A 21125-nucleotide genomic window follows, 5' to 3' on the forward strand; every position below is an offset into this window, starting at 1 on the left:
TGTTCTTATGATAATGTTCAGGGAAGCAACAGTTTTTGTAGCATTCTCCAGTGGGCGTGTCATTGAGCCTCCCTTTTGAACTATAATGGCTTGATGCAAGACTTGTTTTTCTGTTTATTTTGCACAAGCTGTTGTTGAGTAAGAGCACCCAGCGATGTCCTCTAGAGAAATAAGGAAGTAGGCATTAAAAAGGCTGGATCTCCCAGGTTTTTTCCCCTTTAAAGTGTGGGCCTATTTTTATTGAATTTATTTGCTATATTTTGTAGATGCTATATATTTTTTGCTATAACACCATATGTTCAGGTTCCTCCTGAATTAATTAGCAGAAATTAGAAGCCTAAACCTTTGGAGGTTTTCCAAGAAACAAAGACTGGAAACTTCTGCAGTTTATCAGCTCCTTCATTGGAAGTATAGACACATCAGTGAATTAATTATGACCAGACATTTGACATACAATATTAGTTACTTTGTTTTCCGTGAATTTAATGCCGAGTGAACTGAAAGTTTTGCTTACTTCTACAAGAGATCAGTCACATTCAGAGTATGCTGTACATCTGCATTTCTCTTGACTATTTATTGTCCAAGGGTGAAAAAACTGGATTTATGGCAGTTACTGCCCTCTTGACCTGGCTGGTGTTTGTGAAATAGAAGGCTGGGGATTAATTGCCAAGGCAGAGTTTGTGAGCTTGATAACACAGATGGTGCCCGGTGTGGGTACATAAAAATGAGTAGTAACTGTTAAAAGAAAGAAGGTAAATAGTATTTGCAGATAGTGAAATAGAAAGGAAACAGATCAGTGGGATGTTATTTTATTAAGCAAAAGGGAGTGCTCTCGATGCTGTGGAGGCTTTGCAGTGCTGGTCACCACAATTTGCAGGCACCGCTCAGAGGTTTGCTCATGATTGCCAGGATGAGATGAATCCAGTAAGGGGTGTTGTTTTCTGGGCTGCTGCTCTGATCTTAGTGAGGAGGCAAGTGGGCAGTCTAGAGAAAGGGGAACAAGGAAGGCTTGTAGTCAGGGACTTCTCTGCCATCTTCTTCCCTCTCCATTACCCTTAGAAGCAATGCTATAAACTTTGTATTTCAAGGCTTCTCTATCAGAAGGTAAAACATGAAAAAATTTTGAGTCCGTAACTCATATTTTCCAATGCAAAACGGTTTTGTAATATTTTCTTAAGAATCAGTTAATTAAGCAAAATATCTTGTTTTACATTCACATTGTCAGTAAGTCATAAGCATTGGAGAAAAATGTGCTTTGGTCCTTTGTGTTCTGGATATATGCCATAGCCTTTAACATGTAGATGAGGTGAAGGCACAGCACACCCTAAAAAGCAGGGTTTATGGGGGTACCCAGCCATATCCAAACCTGCTGGAGTCCTTCCAAATTGTGTGCCTGGCTTTGGTCGTTTGGTGTATCAGAAGGAAATTATAGGGTGGGGAGAGGAAGTATCATCTGTGCAGTTGAAGCTGTGGTTATTTCAGAGAGATAAGGTCTTCATGAAATCAATTTACCAGTCTTGTTTCTCCTCCCCCTGTTCATCTTACCAAATGTCTGACCTTCTCCTGCCTTGAGTGGTCAATCCACAGGAAATAATTTAAGTTGAACCTTTCGTTTCTTTACGGCCAAGAGTGAAGCTAGGATGGAGTTGACATCTAATAAAATATAATTGTTCACAGAAGCTGCAGGGCTACAAGCAGCCTTACTGTATTTTCTGTATGATTAATTTTATTTAGTATAATTTTAGTTTAGTTTTATTTTTTGCATATGCATACTTCTGAGAAAAAATATTCACAAATGCTCACCTTGGGAGCATGGTGAACAACAGAAACAGTGCTGAACTGCTGTGTTTTCTGCTAAAAATATGACTGGAGTCTGTTCCAACCTTTTTTAATTAAACGAGGACCTTTCAGGGTTTGCACAGCCTGCCAATGGTTTTCACGCTTTTTTCTTCAACACTATACAGCATTTTTAAACACATTTTTTTATTCAGTGCCTTTAGTGGCTGCTGTTTTGGTACCCTTGGGGATTAAAACTCTGTCTTTCGCCTTAAAATGGGACTGGTAGTGGCATTCAGCTTCTCTTAGTATGCCTCAGACCTGATGTAGTACTACTGTTCATAAAGGTTAGCAAATAGTTTTGCCTCTCCATCCTATTATATTCTTGACATCTTTGAGGCATAATACTGTAGGGCAGAAAGAGGCATGCCCATGCCAAGCCTCTGTCCCAAACTCCTGACTGCCCTGACACCAGCTGAGAACAGATTTCAGCTTTCTTAGTATAAAGGTGCCATTTCCCTTCTCATGGCCTGTGTTCTCTGTAGAGATGTACCTCTGGTTTGCTGGAAAGAAGGTCAAATGAGAGATGATGGACAAAGCTTGTGTTTGGATGGACTGGCTTGTAGCGCTGTATTTTCTGTAAGCCAGATGACCACCAGTCACCATTATTGCAGTGAGGCCTGTTCACACAAATACCTGCTCAGAGCATGGTGCTGCCGCCCTGCACCAGATCTTATTTTCATCAGCCAATTTTAAGGACAAGCAGAGTAGGTGCCCTTCTGTCTGCCACAGACTATGTGGTCAGGGGAATTGTTGCTGCCTCAAGGCTGATTTGTAGAATAACCACAGCCGGTTGACAACTTGGAGGTCAGTATCTGGGCATATGGAGGGTGTGTGACCTTAATGTCAGTAAACATGATATAGTAATTTGGGAATATCCATGTCATGCAAATTTAGTCTTAATGTAGCATACTCCCGACAGCAGTAATACCATGATTTCTTTACTGAAAGATTGCATCATGGCTGTTACCTGAGCTGGTGGAAGATGGCAAAAGATCGAAATGTAGAGGGATCACAGATTGCAAACATTAGATTTTATTTCAGAATATTTTCCCTTACCTCTTTCAGTCCTGAACTGTTAAGGACATTTGAGAGCTATCCTTACTGTCAGCAAATGGTGGATCAAACAGTTCCACTAGTTCTGTGTGCTCTGAGGTGGCAGAGGGAGTGACACTCTTCAGTATACCCTGGGTGGGTGAGAGTTAATGGAAGGAGTCTCAGGTTATCTTCATTTCATGGTAAACTTAGTGAAAAGCTATTGTTACTGATACATGCTCTAGTCATACTCGTTTCACAGACCATTGAAATCATCCCTATATATGCACCTCTGTTATTCCCCTAAAAGAAGGAGCTGACATTGTCATTGAGGTCATCTCTAGATTTATGGAAAGGCCAAGTGTCATCAACATACTGGGAAGAAAAATAAATACAACCAGAGCTGTAAAGCAGGAGGGGAGGGGGGTTGTGAGCACTTTTGGTGCCATATGCCTAGCCCTAGGGACGTCTGGTATTCTGGAGATAGTGTGCTTCTGATGAGTGCTGTGTTAGAGAAAGAGGAAGCAGAGGAATACAGTTTCTGCTTTTCACCATTTGGGTGAGCTTCCAACTTCCACTTGGATGACTTGATCATTAGTTCTCTTGCTATCCTGAGGTGGGTCTGTCTCTCTTTCCCTAGAGTTGAAGGTAAACTGTATAAGCTAGGACTAAAAATAAGAAAATACTTGGCCATTTACACTAACACCTTTGATTTATAGTTAGCATTAGGCAGTGGTATATTTTCAGACTTTTGTTCATTGGTTTAAAGATCATCTTTTTCCTGTGGCTGAATCATCTATGCAGAGCAGCATATTCTTCAGTGAGTAAAGGCTGAGAAGCCTCTTCTGTATGCGTGGGCCTGTGGTAATTGCTAGACATATTGTAATGCGCTGCTTTTAAATATTTTTTTTTTGCTAAATAGTTATAAACAGATCTTAGTTCCCAGTTAATTTAGCACTTCAAGGTTTCTATACTGGTATATACATGATTCCATTTCTCTCTCTTGATTGTCTTCATTAATGCAGTCTGGTCTCTGCCTATATTGATTTTCAAGTAGGCCAGTCAGAGGTAGCAGATGAGGATAACATGAATATTCTAAAAGTGATTTCCTTAAAGAGCTCTCAATGCTTATCCAGGAAGGCATGAGCTGTAGGTACCAGATGCTAGGCATTTGTTACTAGCAACTGTGAGAGCTTGGTGCTATGTAACACCAAGGCTTTTGCTCTCATAGTGTGGGTAACAGGATATGGCAGGAAAAAGTTGGGCCAAAGTAGTTAGTCCTGTTGGAAGGGATATTGCAAGCATTCAGTCAGTATTTCCTCTGATTTTCCTTTTACGCCTCAAGTGTGTTTTTTGCATTTCTAAATATGCAGTGGCTATAAATGTGTAGGTCATACCCAGGTTAATCATTGCAGCTTATCTGTGTCAAGAGTGTTCTGTTTTCACATGTGGGGTTTTTTTTCATCTTTCCTTCACACAAGCCATCATTTTGCTTTTGGGACTTGCAGTTCAATCTAGATTAATAAGAGAGTCAATGAGTTACTCTGAGGATCTTATCTTTTCTTTTACCTTTTTTAACTGACTGGGGAATTTGTTTGGGTTTTTTCCTCCAAAGACACTTTCAGAGTGGTCTGAAATCTTTCAAGAGCAGTTCTTGTCTACAGTATGGCAGGGCCTGTGGCCCCACCGTAGTCATAAAGCTCTTTCAGTGGACCTCACGTGACATTTGGCTGGTGTTCGAACAACAGCCAGTTGTTGGGATTGGGAATGCACATCACCTCCTTGCTGTCCTACGTCCCCAAGTGAGAAGGACTCAGGTAAGGTCTCACCTTGGCTTCTGACAATAGGCAAAGCAAACAGGAGGTGGATGGAAGGAAGAATTATTATGGAAATACTGTAGAGGGAATTCCCCACTGAGTTTCTCAATCACAGTGCCATTCTTCTTTACATCTTTGCTGCAGTGTGGAGCCTACATTTTGTGTTTCCTTTTCAGAGTCAGGCTGTGCGGTGTTTGACTGAGTGAATAGTACTATAACAAAATTAGGAAGCTAAAAAGCTATACAGCCCCATAATTCTGCTTGTGCCGTGAGAGAACCATTATAAATGTATAGATAAATATATAAGTAAACATGCCTGTTTAATGGGTTGCTTAACTGTGATAAAAGCAGCTTTTCTCATCAGTAAAGCAGGGTTATTAATACAGAAAGAGAACTTCTCATGGCCTGGGACAGAGCACAAGCCTCAGAGCAGAAATCCTCATGATTTTGCCAGGATTTCAGTGAACAAGCAGCTGTCTGTACTCCATGGCCTGCCAAGGCAGCGACTTGTTCCAGAAGTTCTCTTCAAATTCAAGTCCTGTACGCTGAGGAAACAAGCTTCAGCTATGGTTTTAGGCCTTAGAATAAAGTATGGTTTAATTCAAATGAAAAAAATAGTGAAACTGGCGTTTTTATTCAGGCCTATCATGTTACTTTTGGGGCTTATTGTATTCAACGGAAATATTCTCGGAGGATATTTCCTCCTTTCATTCCTAGGAAATTTCAACAAATGATGTAAGTTAAAAGTGTTATTCCCCAGAGAGCCTGTGCCAAACATGTTTTGCAATGCTTTCATCTTGACATAGCAAAGTGATAGTGGCACTTGCTGACGGCGAGTAACTTGCCCTATTAAATTGTGTTAATTGTGTTGAATATAATTTTCTGCAGCAACTGTGTGTCCATTAAGAAAAGTTTCCAGCTTTCTTGGTTATGAAGAGAACCTTTGAAGTGCATAACTAATAAAACCAGGAATGGTCTGTCTTGCTGAGGTTGCACCAGGCAGTTCAAAACAGTAAGGAATGATCAATGTAAGACCCAAATTCTGACTCTAGTTTGCAGTCTGTGCAGCCAAGCATTTCAGCAGGTGAGTTCTTGCATCGCTGTGGGGAAGGAAATCTCTTCCTCACCCCAAGCATTCTGCAGCAGGAATGATGAATGCTCTATTGCCAGTCAGTAGCAAATTCCTTATTCTTCAGATGGCGAGAGGAAAGAAGTGAGCTAAGCAGCTTTGTACAGCACTATAAGCAGACATAACTGTCTGCTGGAGGGTATACATTGTAGCAAACAGAACCCATGGTAATAATTTTTTCCACACTTTGATGCTTTTTTTTTTTTTTAATTTTTTTGGCCTCAGTGATGGATTCTAGCCAGTGACCATGTCCTCTCTCACACTACCGCTTCTCTGTCACTACCATGTGGCTGCAAGAGAGCTTTCCTACTGATGTTTGAAGAGCAGAACAGGAATTAGGACCTTCCATGTTTTAACGGCTTTTAGACTCATATAGTCAGTGTTGACACACAACATTATTAGAAATCTTCTAATTACTTTCTAATTACTTTCTAAGTAATAATGTACATTACCTCATGACTTGGCACTTGAGATACGTTAGCGTAGGTGAAACTTCCAGCATTTTTTAAGGAAGTTTCATGGTTGTTGAGGAAATCCTGAAGATGTGACCCTTGCAGGCTTGGAAATCAGAAAGTAATTACAAAGAACCTCAGATTTAGTATTTCAAGTCTCATGGTAATTATTCCAGTTCTGTAATATTTTTGAGCCTGACTCATGATATTTGAATACTTCAGGCTGGCAATACAGAGATTTCATTCACGCACTCTCTATGTTACACTGTGTTTAAACACATAAGTAGTTAAGGGAGAGACCACCATGAAAAGTGTGGCAGATTTGGGAGGATGTGAACATTGCGACCCTTTTCCTTTGGTGCTGTAGGGCTGCTCGTAACTCTTGAGTCATCAACATTATGAGACTGAGAATGATTATGAGAATTTGTTTACTAACTTTTTTTTTCAAAGCATGAACAAGGCAAGTATCAAACTGATAAAGTACAAAGAAAAAACAATACAGTCTGTCTCTAAAGCTGTTTTTTCTTTATGCAAAGTATATATTTTTATTATAAAAATCTGAAATGTGTTTCCTCATTGCACAGTATTTCAAAGCCAGGTACTTTTTTAGTAAGAGTCAAGTAAGTAGTGCAGTCATGAAGACTACCTAGGACGGAAATTGCTTCTTCTGGTCATGACCATTAGGCAATTGTAATATGGAGGAAGTAAAAGGTAAAAAATGTTTACGGTTTTTACTCAAAAAAAACAAAATACAAACAACCCCACCATCCCTTAAAATGCAACAGATAGGATGACACTAGGTGGTGTTTCAGCTCTGAAGAGTTTTATCTGAAAGATTCTGATCATATCTGATGTCCAAGGCAACACTTTCAAGAGCTTCTGTTATCTTTATTCTGATTCTGTGGCAGTGCCACATGAAATGGCAACTTGTCTAGGAGAAAATAAATGGGGCTAATGTGGTATCAGGAAAACTAAGGGAATTTAAAAATTCAAGCTCAACAAGTCCAGCTTCTTCACCTTCTGTGAACTTACTTTTAATAAAGTAAGCTTTATCCATACCTTCATAAGGGCTTAGAAATTAAGAGAAGAGTTGGTAAGAGAGTATGTCCACAATAAAGGTGAGTACAAATGCGTAGCGTCCACAATAACGGTGAGTACAAATGTGTAGCGGACATCAGTAGTTTATGGCTGGGATATTAGAAAAGGATACAATGATCTTTAATTTAATAAACCATTATTATTTCCACAGTTTGAGGAATCTTTAAACACTCAAGTTCAGCTGTGACTAGATAGTTAAATAATTAACTGAATTGTCTAATTAACTCTCTAACTAAATGCCAGCATTTCAAATAAGTGCCTGATCTGTAGTGCTCTGGCAGGAAGACATGAGATTTTCCATTCAGGGATTATGAACTTGAACAAGAAAAAGAAATTAGAAAATCAGAATCCTATTTTGATATGGGGAAGTTTACTCATTGCCTCTGGGCATAAGAACCAAGCTGTGAGGAAGAAACAGGTTGCAGGTTGCAAGGCATATACATTTTAGGGTGGGCTACTGCATGAGGAAGTAACATTTAGGTTCTATATATTCCTGAAGATAACTGGAAGGAGTACTGTGCAGCTGAGTGACCTGTTTCGTGGTCACCAGCCTTACCATAGCACTTATTCTTTCAAGAAATATCTCATATCAAAACACATTTCTGTTAATTTTAGCTGATTTTCATTCTAGTTACCCTATTAAGGAAATGTCTTTAAAATAAGTCTTTCATACAACACACATATTATAAACACATCATGTTGTAACTATTGCTATGATAGAATTGTACATTGTTGTTGAAAGAAAACTGCAAGTTAACGGTGCTTTTCAGAGGCCATAGAGGTAAAGAAGTAATTCTTTGGAAATATTTTGATAATTCGTTCAACATATAATCAGAAACTTGTGCGGTATTTACATGATGAATTATTGAGCCATTAGCAATCTAGCAATATGATTAGATATCCATATTAATAAACATCTGTCACAATGGCATAGCAGATGTGCTAGGTGCATATATAACATAAAATGTAAATTTTTGATGAGTACATTCTTATTTTTTACTACAAAATGTTTTAATTACATTATATATCATGCCTTTTCTTTCAGTTTGCAACAGTGAAAGTGCTTTTTCTTTAAAAACAAATCTATGAGCACAGTTTTCTAATAAATTTTAAAATATTACTCTGCTAATTGAATGAACTAATTTTGAAAGGTGAGTTTTATTTTCTTCCACTACCAACCCACAGCCTATCATTACAGGTTTGTTGCAGCATTTTGATTCTGATAATCTTGATTTTGGTACCTCCTTAGGCTCAATAGCATCTTTAATTCCAATTGCTGTTGAATGTATAATACATAGGATGTTGACTGCACAATTTCATTACTCCTGTTTTTAAACGTCAGATGTCACAATCAGGCAAAAGTTGCATTGTTTTTTGAAGAAGAAACTTGAAACCCTGATGAATGCAATTTTAAAGTATGGTAGTTCAACTACCAGAACACTGGCTCCCTAACTTCAAAGATTTCTTCCATTCGCATGTTCTGTGCTAAACTTCATTCAACTTAAAATCCGTTTATCATATTAGCAAAATCTTGGATCATTGTGAATTTTTTTTTAGCAAAACACTAGATGAGCACAGTATTGCAGTATTTTTACATACCCTTAGTCAAATACGCCTTTTTCAGGAAAAATTGTTAGCAGGTTACTGATAGCCCAGGTGAGTTTTTCTATCAGACTTTGGTAATATTTGTATTTTTGGGGGGATTTTTCAGAAGACTGATTCCTTTGTTGTGACATACTGGGTAGTTAAAATAATAGTTGTACCAGTGAGAGGTCTTGCTCTTTCAAGCATCTTTAAAAGCTATTAATGATAGCTTATAGGCAGAAGTGTTGGAAATTATAATTATTAATAGCACGTGTTAATACCAGAAGTAGGATAGCACATGTAAACTCTGAAAATGGCATGACTGCTGGTTAGCAGGATGATACGTGTAGTAAAGGCATTCTGAAAGATTCGTTTTGGAATCAACGTTTCAGTGGAATGATAAGCCTTTCCATAAAGAATATTGCAGTAGGAAGTATTGACAAGAACTGGAGGTAAAATGATTGTGCTGTGAATCCAGTTAATGCAAAAAATGTTATAGGGAAGGTGAAAGAAAAGATTTGTAGAGGCTAACTATGTAGAGTAAAACAATGCCATGAGACAGACCTGACTGTAGCACGGCCTTCTTTCTAGCCCATGATATTACTACCATTAATCAGTTTTGCCAGTTCTGTCAATTTTCTTCTGCATCTAGCAATGCAAGTTTCTTTTTCTTTTTCCTTAAAGTATCTGCTTCTGAAGACCTGTGGGTAGATGAGCCTGTCGGGGCTCTGCTTTGCATGTGAAGATATTTGTTGCTCTTCCAGCCATCATCTTTCCCTGTTCTTACAGAGGTGTCGCAGTGGCCTCAGCCATGGCGCCGAGCTGCAGTGCATCCGTGTCTCCTGTTGCTACTGCCTGGCAGGGTAGGGATGCTGGAGAGGATGGCCTGTAGAGAGTGGCCACTCATCATAGCTGTCTGTGCTAAGGAAGCCCTTGTTTTGAGTTGGAGAGAGCCTTAAACTTTATTTAAAGGTAAAAAGGTTTGGCCTTTCATGATTAGAGATTAAAAGCTTGAAGACATGACCAGTGTGCAGCCTTGAGCTGTAGAAATAAAGCAAGCTCAAAAAAACCCAAGTGGCATACTTTTTGGCCAGCCTTGTGATTTTTGAAATCCGGAGGAGTTTTTTTTATTTACTATGATTGAAGATACAGTCAAAGTGAATGAGAAAATTGGAGATAAGAAGGGTTCAGAATTACAACTGTATGTTGTTGATATAGCTCTTAATTGTATTGAAAGACATCGGAGCAGCCTGTGTTCACACCTGCATGGACTGCATAGCTGGGTTCTGGCTTTCTTTTCTATCTTTAGGTATTCTCTGACATACCCTCAGCAGGAAACATATATCTTATGAGGAAAGGTGATTAGTTATCTCCATCATCCATTGATAAGTCACGTTTTCTAAATACCTGAAAGCTCCTAAGTGGAATTCTTTGTGTAAGTGCCAGTAGACCATAATGCCTGTGGTGTATTCAAGGCATATCTATTGTGTGTAGGCAGTCCTTGTGTCAGGATGGCTGCACGCAGCAATAGACGCAGTCAAGAAAACAGCCAGACAATTAGTGGGTGTAGGGAGGCGCTGGAGGGAGTTGCCAAGTGGGTTGGTGGCGGGTTAATAGTGCTTCGCCTGCTAGAATACAGAGAATTGCCTGGAGAACATTGTCCAGCTCTCAGTGCTTGTCCTCACCGCAGTTTCATAGCTGGAGTTTACGGCAGAGTGGGACTACCATGATTTTCCTTCACCAGCTGCATAGAATACCTGCGTTTGATCCATTGGCCAAAGATATTTCCAAGGAAGTCAGGTGGAGGATAGTGGGGAAGGATCCCGCATTTCATGTATTTATGTACTATGTGCTGTGTTAATCTGGGAGATATAATGAAAGCTGGAAACTGTTAAGAAAGCAGGTCAATCTGTGTGTGTGTGAGACAGGTTTCCCAGACTTTCTAGTTTGTTTGGCTGGTGTTGAAATATAGATAAACTGTCTTCACTTGCAAGGTAGTCTTCATGTAGAGGCAGTCAGTCCAAAAGGTATTTAATTGTGTTGCCACAAAATATATGTGATGTTTAATGATGTAAACTATGACATATGTGAGAGCAAACTGAATTCATTGATCTACTTTCCTTTGATATATCTACTGTCATGTGAATAGTGGGATTGTGGTCAACTGGACTAGGGAAAAAACATCAAAACTGTAAGATCAGGAATGACAGAGTGGTCACATAGTGCGTATAAATGCAAAATTACTGCTATCTGGGTATATCATGTAGCTGTCACTTTTATCCCATATTACTGAATCAGAGGTCTCATTCTGTTATTTCAGTTCTTGACAAACTCTTTGTCTTACCGTTCATAAAAAACCAGATCTCTATGAACTCCAAGTTTGGGTTTTTCAGTTTTTATTTTTGAATAATGAATTTACTATCTCTTTTGTTTGCTTTCATGATTGAAAATCTAAAAATCCATTAAAATATGGTTCTTTACAGTGTGCACATCTTCTTTTGCTAACATCCATTTTCTCCCCACCAGTATGTAAAGTGTACCATGTATTTTACTCTGGGTTTGTGATGATGTAATTAAAAGCTTCTCCATAACTCCATGTCCAGAGGGTAGGCGGCACCTTCAACCTTTACCTCGGTCCTTCTGAACTTACGTGTTTCGCTATGCATCTGCCAGAGTTCTGAATGGTTTTCTTCAAGTAGTTAGTGTTTTTAAATTGCAGCAATTTATTCTGTATCAGCTTATTTTCTACATCCAGAGATGATTCTGCCTGCTTGAGGCTAGAGGGAGAAGTACTTTCTGCTCGTTCATATATGCTGTTCGTTTTACTAAGTGTTTAAACACGTGGAGTCAGATCCTACCATGGACTCCATCCCTGCTTTGTTTTATAACAGAAAAGCATATGACAATTCCGTGTTTCACAGAATGTGCTAGTACATTAATTGAACTGTGTGTGGTCTCCATGTAGTCATCTTAATCCTCCAGACAACGAATGGCCTTGGAACAGTGGGCTGAGTGTAGACAAGGTGACTGACTGAAGTAGCCACCCACACTGATAAGGAGGTAACCAAGTGGTACAGGAGCTCTGCGGATGGGAGTTCTAGAGTGTCCTTAGGGTTTCCCCAGGCAGCTCCTGCTGTGTTCAGAAACAGCTGAGGTGGAGAATCTGACCCGTCCAGGCTCCCCAGGCAGTTCCTGCTGTAAAATTGATGAAACTGTACGCAGAAGATAGTTGTAAATAGCCAGCAGAAACTGTTGCTGCAGATGCAGAAATGGTGACTTCGGGCAGCCCTTTGTCCCCCACTAAAGTCGTGAGGATGCGTGCAGTTTGGTTAATGGATAGCAATGGATTGATTATGCACAGGCCGGAGTACTCATGTAGGACCACAGGCCAGCTGAATGATAAAAACTCAGCAGAGGGGTGGTTTTGGAAGTCTCTCACAATCCAGCTGAAGATGCTGTTGTGAGGACACTTGCAATAGAGAGTCCAGAGGAAGATCAGCTGTCCTGTTTTAGAGAGATGATTTCCCAGAAGAACACTACCCTGTGCCGAGATCCCAGTAACTCGGTTTTAACGCTCTGTTCATGAGTGTCTGTGCGCTGCTGTAAAATTTCAAAAGGGAAGGTCTGCCATTCTTTTTTTTAATGACACAATTAAACAAGAAATAAATATCCTCAGAAAATCATAGCATAGTGGTCATAAAGCACCAAAATAAAATGTGCTGTTTGAATTTTAACCTCTACCTTTTGGGATTAACTGAGTTTTAATTGCTGTAACAGGCCTTGCTACAAGGCATGTTCTGAAACAGTGAGGAAATAGTGCGGATATATATGCGGCTGGATTCTTTTTTAAAAAAAGTTAATAGAAAACAGATGCAACAAATGATTTTCAGAGCAATTAATTTGCTTTCTCTCATTGGAGAACTGAAAACATACACTTTTTAGAAAAAAGGGAATGTTTCTTTCATTTTTTAAAGGTAATGGCATAGCAAGAAAGTTTTATTACACCATATTTACTTATTTAAGTGGCATTGCTGTATGTTTGCACTGTACTACTTACATTCATATTTTGCTTCATTAGTTACCCTCTGATGGCAATTTTCTGCTTCCAGGCTGTTAGGACTTGCTTTTTCTAGTCCATGTTGTAACTCCTATTGAAAAAATCAACACATGGTCTGCAAGAGTGGGAAGCAGATGGGCCACTCCGCGGTGGGAGCCCTTAGAGATAACGCCAGCTTTCTGACTCGGCCATAATTCACCTCTGAGCTTTGAGAAAGTGCAGATACGGAGCTGCAGTGCTGTTACATTTGAAACATACTCCACATAGCCGAACATCTCCGTGTTCGCTCTTTCAGCTCTCACAGGAGACAATCCGAAGTACCTCTGCAGACAGGCTGTCAGTGCCTACAGAAGTGTCATGGGCTGTGTCTGACCTGGTCACAAAGGATGAGATTTGACATCTCCTTTTGCATTGTCCACTTTGTTGCGTAATCCAGTCAGACTGCAAGGGAGCTGTGCTTTTATTAAGATGTATGCATACAATTTTAATGTCACTTGTTCATAATTTGTTTCAGTTTTGGAAAGGCTTGGATTTTTAAAATTACTGAAACACACACTCTCCGAGGCTATTGCATGGTTTCTTATATTAGAGGTGTTGAAGTCTCTGGGTAATCTCTGTTCATGACAGGGAAAACAGGAGAAGGGAGATTGATGAGGCAAATAGCAGAGACTTCTGTGATCAACAAAACAGTAACTATAGATATGTAATGTAGTGATTAAAAATTATAGACATCCACATTAAAGCCCATGACTGGTAAGATCTGCTGGCCTTCCTAGCAGCTAAAAGAATCAAAGTATCCTTTGAAAAGCTGGATTTGGAAGCAGAAAAAAAAATGGAGAAACATCCAAGAGATAATTAGAGGAAAAAGAGGTGAGAAACAAATAATTGATGCCTGGTTTGGATACCAGAACTCTCTCTCTGGTGATGTTGTGGTATTCTCTTACATTGTACTGATACTGTTGTGTATGGATCTGATAAACAAATCAGAGGGAGATTTAGGGGGGAGCTTTGTGGTGGCACAGGAAGAAGTGGCTCTGAAACAGCTAACTGGGGGAACCAGTTTCTACATCTGCAAACTGTTTCCTCTGTAACTAAAAAAATGCGAATCATTGAGCTTCAATGGATGGCATCTGCTCAGTAATGGCATCATCAAATTTTTTCAGTCGTGCTACGTTGTACAAACTGCTGCTTTTGTTACAATTTCACCTCTAGTTTAATAAACTGCTACCAAACACAGAAGTGTTTCTACATTTTCATGCACTTACAGAACTGAAAATTCTAGAATTGTGAGCTCTTTCCATACTCACATGGGTGCACGCAGACGGACACCCTTGGACAGTTCAACTTCTCTTGCAGTCTTTGATGAAATGCATCATCAAAGTGGCCATTTTATACCCAGTTGAGACCTTCTGCAGGGCAGCCTCCTGTCTTTCTACTATTTTTATCACTACAGGCTTTTGGCATTTTTTTCTTTTTTTTTTTTTTCTTTGAGTCCAATATAAAATCCACTGATGATTTAGTAACAACAACCAGCTCTGCACTATGAAGTGCTTTTCATCTTCTGATCACAAGGACAGTTTTATACTCTTAAGATTTTCTATAAATATACATAAAATATATATTTAATCCTATGGTGGTTTGTCTGTTTTTATTATAAACACCTCCTGCAGCTGGTCTCAACTGGGTAGAAATGGGACATTTTCATTAAAGCATTTCATCAGGGTTGGCAAGAGAAGTCCAAGCATCTTTAAGAAGATTTGGACTTTGGATTAATAGGTGAAGGGCAAGGGTGTCTGTCTGTGTGCACAAGTGTAAGGATGGGAAGATCTCACAGTTTTTAGATTTTCATCTCTGTAAATGTGTGTAAACAAAGACACTTCTGTGTTTGATGGTTGTGCACAAAAATATTCAATGCATATACATACACATCAGAGTCAGACACGTACAAACATATCCTTTTGATGCTTTGCTTTCCACATTCTGTTGTTGCTGTGATTAGTTTTGTCAGACTTCTGATATAAGAACTTGTAGTCAGGTTTTCAGCTGCTCTTCTGCCTCCCAGGCTACACGTACAGCTCCTCTCCTGACATACCTTCTTTTCTGTTTGCATTTGACTTCTGTCTCATGTTCTCCTCTCTTCTCTTCCATACTATATTAGGATGTCGTTGCAAATTATGAAGGATCTTTGACAAGTAACATAATGTTCAGTAACTATTCAAATAATACCAGTATTTTTTCCCTACTATTTCAGGATTTCTCAGTTTCATAAGTGTCGTGATTAGGATGATGGAGCAGCACTCTGCTATATGGGACTACATTCAGAAGCAAGAATTCCTCGATGTTAAGCCATATGCTTTGTAAAATGGGAGACCAGGAATAGCACTTCTAGTGACAGTTATTTTGCAATACTGTCATGTTCACCTTTACCCTGCAGCCAAGTTTTAGTGCCTGGAATTTTCTAACAAAGTTTATACAGCTGACAAAATAGGATATGTGAGCTTAGAAACAAAAGTGTTTTGTCCTCATGTTTAAATAGCTGTATTTATACTTCATTAATTAAAGCAGAGAGAGGAAGAAAACACGGAGGATCAATAATAAAAGGTCTCTTCTGTGTTTTAATATTATAAAATAGTTTCTTCAAACGCTAATACAAAAGAAGGGCATTTTGTTTGTTGTTTTGCAGTCACGTTGTCCTTTGAAGAGTCAGAAGTGGCCTGCTTTGGGAAAAGTATGAAGAGGTGAGGGGCAGACACTGTCAGGGATGGACCTAAGGGCTTTTTCAAACTGGTAGCCAGGGACCATGGCACTTGAAAGCTGGGGGTGAAGGAGGGGGCAAGGCCATGCTATTCTGCGTCAGAGCACCTGAGGGGAAGTGGTGGCCCGCGAATGAGAATCGCTATTGCGCAGGCAGGGCACCAAAAATGAACTACAAATATACCAGAGAGTCTTCATGATGTTTTGTGAAATGTGATTTTCTTCAGTGACCACACAAGTGATCATGATTTTAGTGATATTCAGAGACTATTGGACATCGCTCACAGAATTGAAATTGGTAGACACTAAAGGCCTTTGAAAACTTGGCCTCTGTATTGTCTACTAAGTGCTGAAAAAAATTATGATTGCTCTATTTTGGTCTAGGGTGGCAGAATACGGGAAGTAAGAGAACAAAAGGAAATAAACGACTGGGTTCCTCTTAGAGCAAAGCCTTCTAAATAATAGCTTTATTAATTTTGTAAAGCTGGTGAAAGCAAAAGGGATTTGGGAAGAGAAGGATAACCTAGGTAAGAAAATTACCAACATGAGATCAACAGTGAAGTATCTCCATAGTAGAATGTGCCACAGCACAGAAAAAGAAGGAAATCGTAGGACTGATATAAACTTCTATTGATGTAAAAAAAAAATCTGGTAAATAACAGTACTTCCCAATTTCCATTTAACTGCCACACTGGTGTAAAGGATTTAACTACTGTGGATTATTACACTGGCCTTCATTTTCAGTATTTCTTTAGCCACAGTTGCATTATCATCCTGTAAAGGTCTGGGAGAAGAGGGAAGCACAGCTGGCCTCCTGCCAACTTAACTCAAAGGAAGAGTCTGGACTTTTGAACTGTTTCTGTCTTTAGTATGTTTTCTCACTTCTTTGGTTTCTTCAAAACGAGTGCTTTAGAATTTGTTGGGCTAATTATTGCAGGTTCATCCAGAAATTCTGTGTCACTTCCTACTGTTCCCTGGAACAGGAGGTGGCTGTTGTCAGAATAGATGCCTTTGAGATGAGACATGCATGATGTTAGCCAAGAGATCACTGTTGATAGACCGTGTAACCATAAGACTGTGTAAGTGCCATATAATCCTGTTGTGCCACATAACCCAGTGACTGCAGTTGAAGAGGCATTCCCATGCCAAGATTTTTAACAGAGCCTTACTGCTTATTCCACCATAGTAAGCTGAAGCTTTAGGAAGGAAACCCAAACCTAATCTGTTCCATTGGCACTCAGTCTTTTCTAAATTAAGTCTTATGTCCTTCCAGTTGTCCTACAGAGACCTCGCATCTGTAAAAAAGAGCATAAGTGTTACTTCTCCTGGGTATTTACCATTTTCCCATTGCCTTTTCTACTGCAGCATGCTGGTATTGTTTCCTGATGGATTTGTAATCCACTGAAACTCCAGATTGCTTCTTACTGTCCTCTTGTGTAGGGACTGACTCTCCACTTCTATCTGTGCATTTCATTTTCCTACCTGAGTGCATATATCCTTTTTCAACTGCAATGACTTTTTCTTCGATACTTTTAAGGTAATACTTAATTCCAAGTCTGGCCTCCCAGCCTATTTCCTTCCCCTTCCATATCAGTATCAAGTTTATTACGCATTCTTTTTCCTTAATTAAAGTCATAAATAAAGAACTGAGCAGTGCAGAAATTAAGGCAGAACCCAGCAAAACCAGGTTCCTTCCTATTTTTCCCTCAATTGTGACAGCAGCCCATTGATAACCAGTCTCTCGTGGAGCATGCTCTTCCAAGAGTTTTGCATCTGTCCCCCTGACAGTTATTTTGTCTAGACCACATATTCTTTAGGTGATTTATGAAAGTACAATGGGAGACAGTTTCAGAATCCTATCTGAAGATACATGGTATTTACAGCTTCTCATCTTTCTAGAAGCCATGAAAACTTACTTTACATTGCTCTGACAATATTTATCCTTGAAAAATCATGTTGGCTGTTACTCCTCTCTCTTATATTCTGCACATTTCCAACTTGTTTGTTTGATTATAAATTGATAGGATTTATTGGCTTTCAGCAGACACCACTTGGAACTGATAGACAAAATGAGGTCAATTGCTCTGCTAACGTTCATACCAAGAGTCTTTGAAGGGCAGCACTCAGCACTCCCAACAGGGTCTGTGGCTGACTTCTGTGCACTCAAAGGCACCAATCCAATAAAAAACAGTCTTAGCCAGATCAGCCCATGTAATACTCATTTACCAACTATGTTAGTTTCATAGATATCACCCCACTCGTGCTGTAAAAAACCCTATGCTGCTGGACCTCCTCTCCCTTACTTGTCTGTGAGGGAGATGCAGACCTGATATACTGCCAGTGCAGGAAGGCAAAAAAGAAGAGGGAAGATAAATTTCTGTCTTAAACTCATTTTCATTTCCAGAATTCTAAAATATTAATATATGAGCTGTGTTCACATTACCTGGAATGTCACTGACCCATTCCTGGGTCCATTTAATCCAGGTATTTTTGTAAGTCTTAAATTCCTTTACTCACAAAAAGTATTCTTTGCTACAAAATACTGTTTAATACAGAGAGTTTACAGTCATTTACCTCACACCTTTTAGCTTTTCACCACACTGTCCTTTTCTCATCTGGCTACACTTTTATTTATATAACATTTATTTTGTTAATGAGTGGAACTGCTTCAGCCATTGCATCTGTAAATGTTGAGTGTGGGTTTGGCCTTTAGTCAGTTATGCTGGCAGTTTTGGTGGCCGTAAGAAATTTTTTCTCCTAATTTCCCAACCTGTAAACTTGGAATGGGATAGAAAGTGAGTGAAACTAGAATCCTTCTTGCTCCTGTGTCCACAGCTGTAACAAAATGGTCAGCTCTAGCACCCATGTGTACGCTCTACAGTTACGCTCTCCCTAAGTGACTGCCCTGAGGAACTCTGCTGCCTTCTGTTTGTCTAGGTATAACTGACAGAGACATGCAGCCAACTGTAATAAAAAGGGATTTTTGTTTAGAGCCTTGATGCCAAAAAGCATAATTTTCCATCCTTGAACACCAATCCCTTCACAAATGGCATCTAAAACCATGCACATTGAGCTGAAAGGGGCAGACAAAATTACCGATAGAAATGTTAAACGTGAGGTTACATCCCTCCTTCTGGGGGGGTTTAGGCTCCCCTTTTCAACTGGGGTCTGTAAGTAAGTATAATTCCAGTCATTCCTTACAATTAAAAAAAAAAAAAAAAAGACAAAACCGCAATAAAATATTTGTTTAAAAACATTGCTAGGAGAGTAGTATATTCTAGTGATAGATGGATTAGATTAGGTATTTATCTAGGAACTGGGAGTTTCACTTCCTTTCAGCCTAGAGGGTTCAATCCACATCCAGTCTCCAGTTAATCTGATCTAGTGGCATTATGGATTTGCTGATCTGGTGCTAAATGAGGAAAACTGGGAACTCACAAAATGCACAGCTGTACCGATAACATTAGAAGGCAACATGCATTGGAACTGGTAGTCACTCACCAAACAACATAAAACTTCTTTATTAGATTAAAAGAAAAAAATCATCAGACTGACCCACTGCAATAACCTCTGTATCTTTTTTGAAACCTACTATATAGGCTGTATCTCTCTTTCTATGCAGTTGTTTATGTCCAAATTTAGAGTTTGCAGTTGTCCCCTTAGAAATTTCATTCTGTTTTTTTCTGTCTGGTTCATCCGTTTGGCTGGTGATTCAGCACATTTGGCATACTCTCCTGGGTATTCTTCTAAAAGTATTTAGTGGATAGCATTGCCAAACATCATGAAGTGGGACTAATGGCTCATTAAGCCATACCCCAAGGCAATTAAACCTGTAGTTTATTTAAAGGGGTCTGGATTTTACGTGAGGGTGAAAAAAGGAGCACAGGTAGTTCTTGGCTGTGTAGAAAAGGAGCCCTCTTTGTATGTGTAATTTAACATGCTGGTTTTTCAACACTTTTTAATATAAGCCCAAGACATTCATAAACACTATTTCTGAGCATTTAGTTCAAGACTTGGTATGGTTTATAGCTCATAAGCATCCTGCCCCACATTTCTTAGAGAATGTAGTACAGAAGAACTTGAACCATTGATGCAATTAGGTGGCAAGTGGAGCAGAAGTCTGGGAGTCCTCGTTGCTAAGTGTTCGTCTAATGGCTCTCGTGGTGGCTGCATTTGTGGTGGAAAGAAATACTTCCTAGTCATTTGTTTGAAATGTCTTTCTTGGATACAATTGCTTCATTCTGTTAGCCAGATCCTCTGAGGGACTTGCACAGATACAAGTAAATTGCTAGTTTAATTGAACAGCTTCACCTTCAAAATACTCAGCCAGCATATCTTGAGATGTCAAAAAAGCTGCTGGCTGGTACTCACAAAAATTACCTAAGCAGAAATTACTTGCGCTTTTGTGCCATGTCTCCTTTCCCAACTTCTTGAATTATGGGTTATGTTCACCTTTTCTGGTGCAACTTTCCAGGAGAGTACTGGACTGCTTATAGTTTGTACAGCACCTAAGGGGCACGCTATGGAGCAACTGACATAGCTTGCACAATGCAAATAGCAATGAAAAGGTAATCGGTGGGCTGAAATGGTGGGGAGGTTCAGTATTGCAGTTGTATGAATTCAGTTGTGCAACGAAGGGAAAATACCAGCAAAGGCAAATGAAGGGTATGGTCAAGTTTGAAGTACTTAATCTGGACCCATGGGATTGCATTTGCAAATTCATTTCTCACATACACTATTATTCTTCTGTAAAGTCTGATAAAATAGCTAAATAGGTTTTCAATAACAATAAGGTACCTTTTTGTAGAAAAATAAATTGTAAAATATCTAATTCTAGGTTGTTCCACATGTGGGCTTCAAAAGTTGGGAATAAGGAACTGTAATTTGTAAAGTATGCTTTTTCCCCAGGGATCAACAAACAGTTCTTTGCTAAGCAATGTAATTAATCAAGAAAAGAAGAGATTAAACATTACCTGCCACATTGTGTTGTCATCATTGTCTTTCTACTGAGTGAAATGTTTCTATAACTACATATGATAATATTATTAGCAAAAATGATTTTTTTACTGGAATGGTTTGTTGTCTTTGTACAAGAAACCATATTAGGTTCAAGGAAAAGAGTCTTCTCATTTGAATAAATACAGTCATTTTACCCTGTGTTTCCTACTTCCTTTGTCCATTGCAGAACTTGTAATTCCTGAAGGCCTCATTTCAATTTCCATGTTTATATAATAAAACTATGAGTATTCTTGTCAAAGATGTTAAATGCAAAGTTGCATTTAGCAGGGTTGCTCACTTTATGCATGTGTGAAGTATATAATCAAGTGTTGATTTTAGTTTAGCTGAAGAATTTCAGCATTGAA

At 39.1% G+C, this 21125-nt stretch overlaps 1 protein-coding gene across 10 annotated transcripts in view; it reads left to right on the top strand.

Annotated features, from left to right (window-relative positions):
• CTNNA3 (catenin alpha 3) overlaps nt 1-21125 on the top strand; it is a 562887-nt gene that overhangs the window by 512338 nt on the left and 29424 nt on the right. The gene's annotated exons all lie outside the window — the stretch shown is intronic.

Source organism: Phalacrocorax aristotelis, chromosome 14 (genome assembly GCF_949628215.1).
Source record: "Phalacrocorax aristotelis chromosome 14, bGulAri2.1, whole genome shotgun sequence".
Taxonomy (NCBI): domain Eukaryota; kingdom Metazoa; phylum Chordata; class Aves; order Suliformes; family Phalacrocoracidae; genus Phalacrocorax; species Phalacrocorax aristotelis.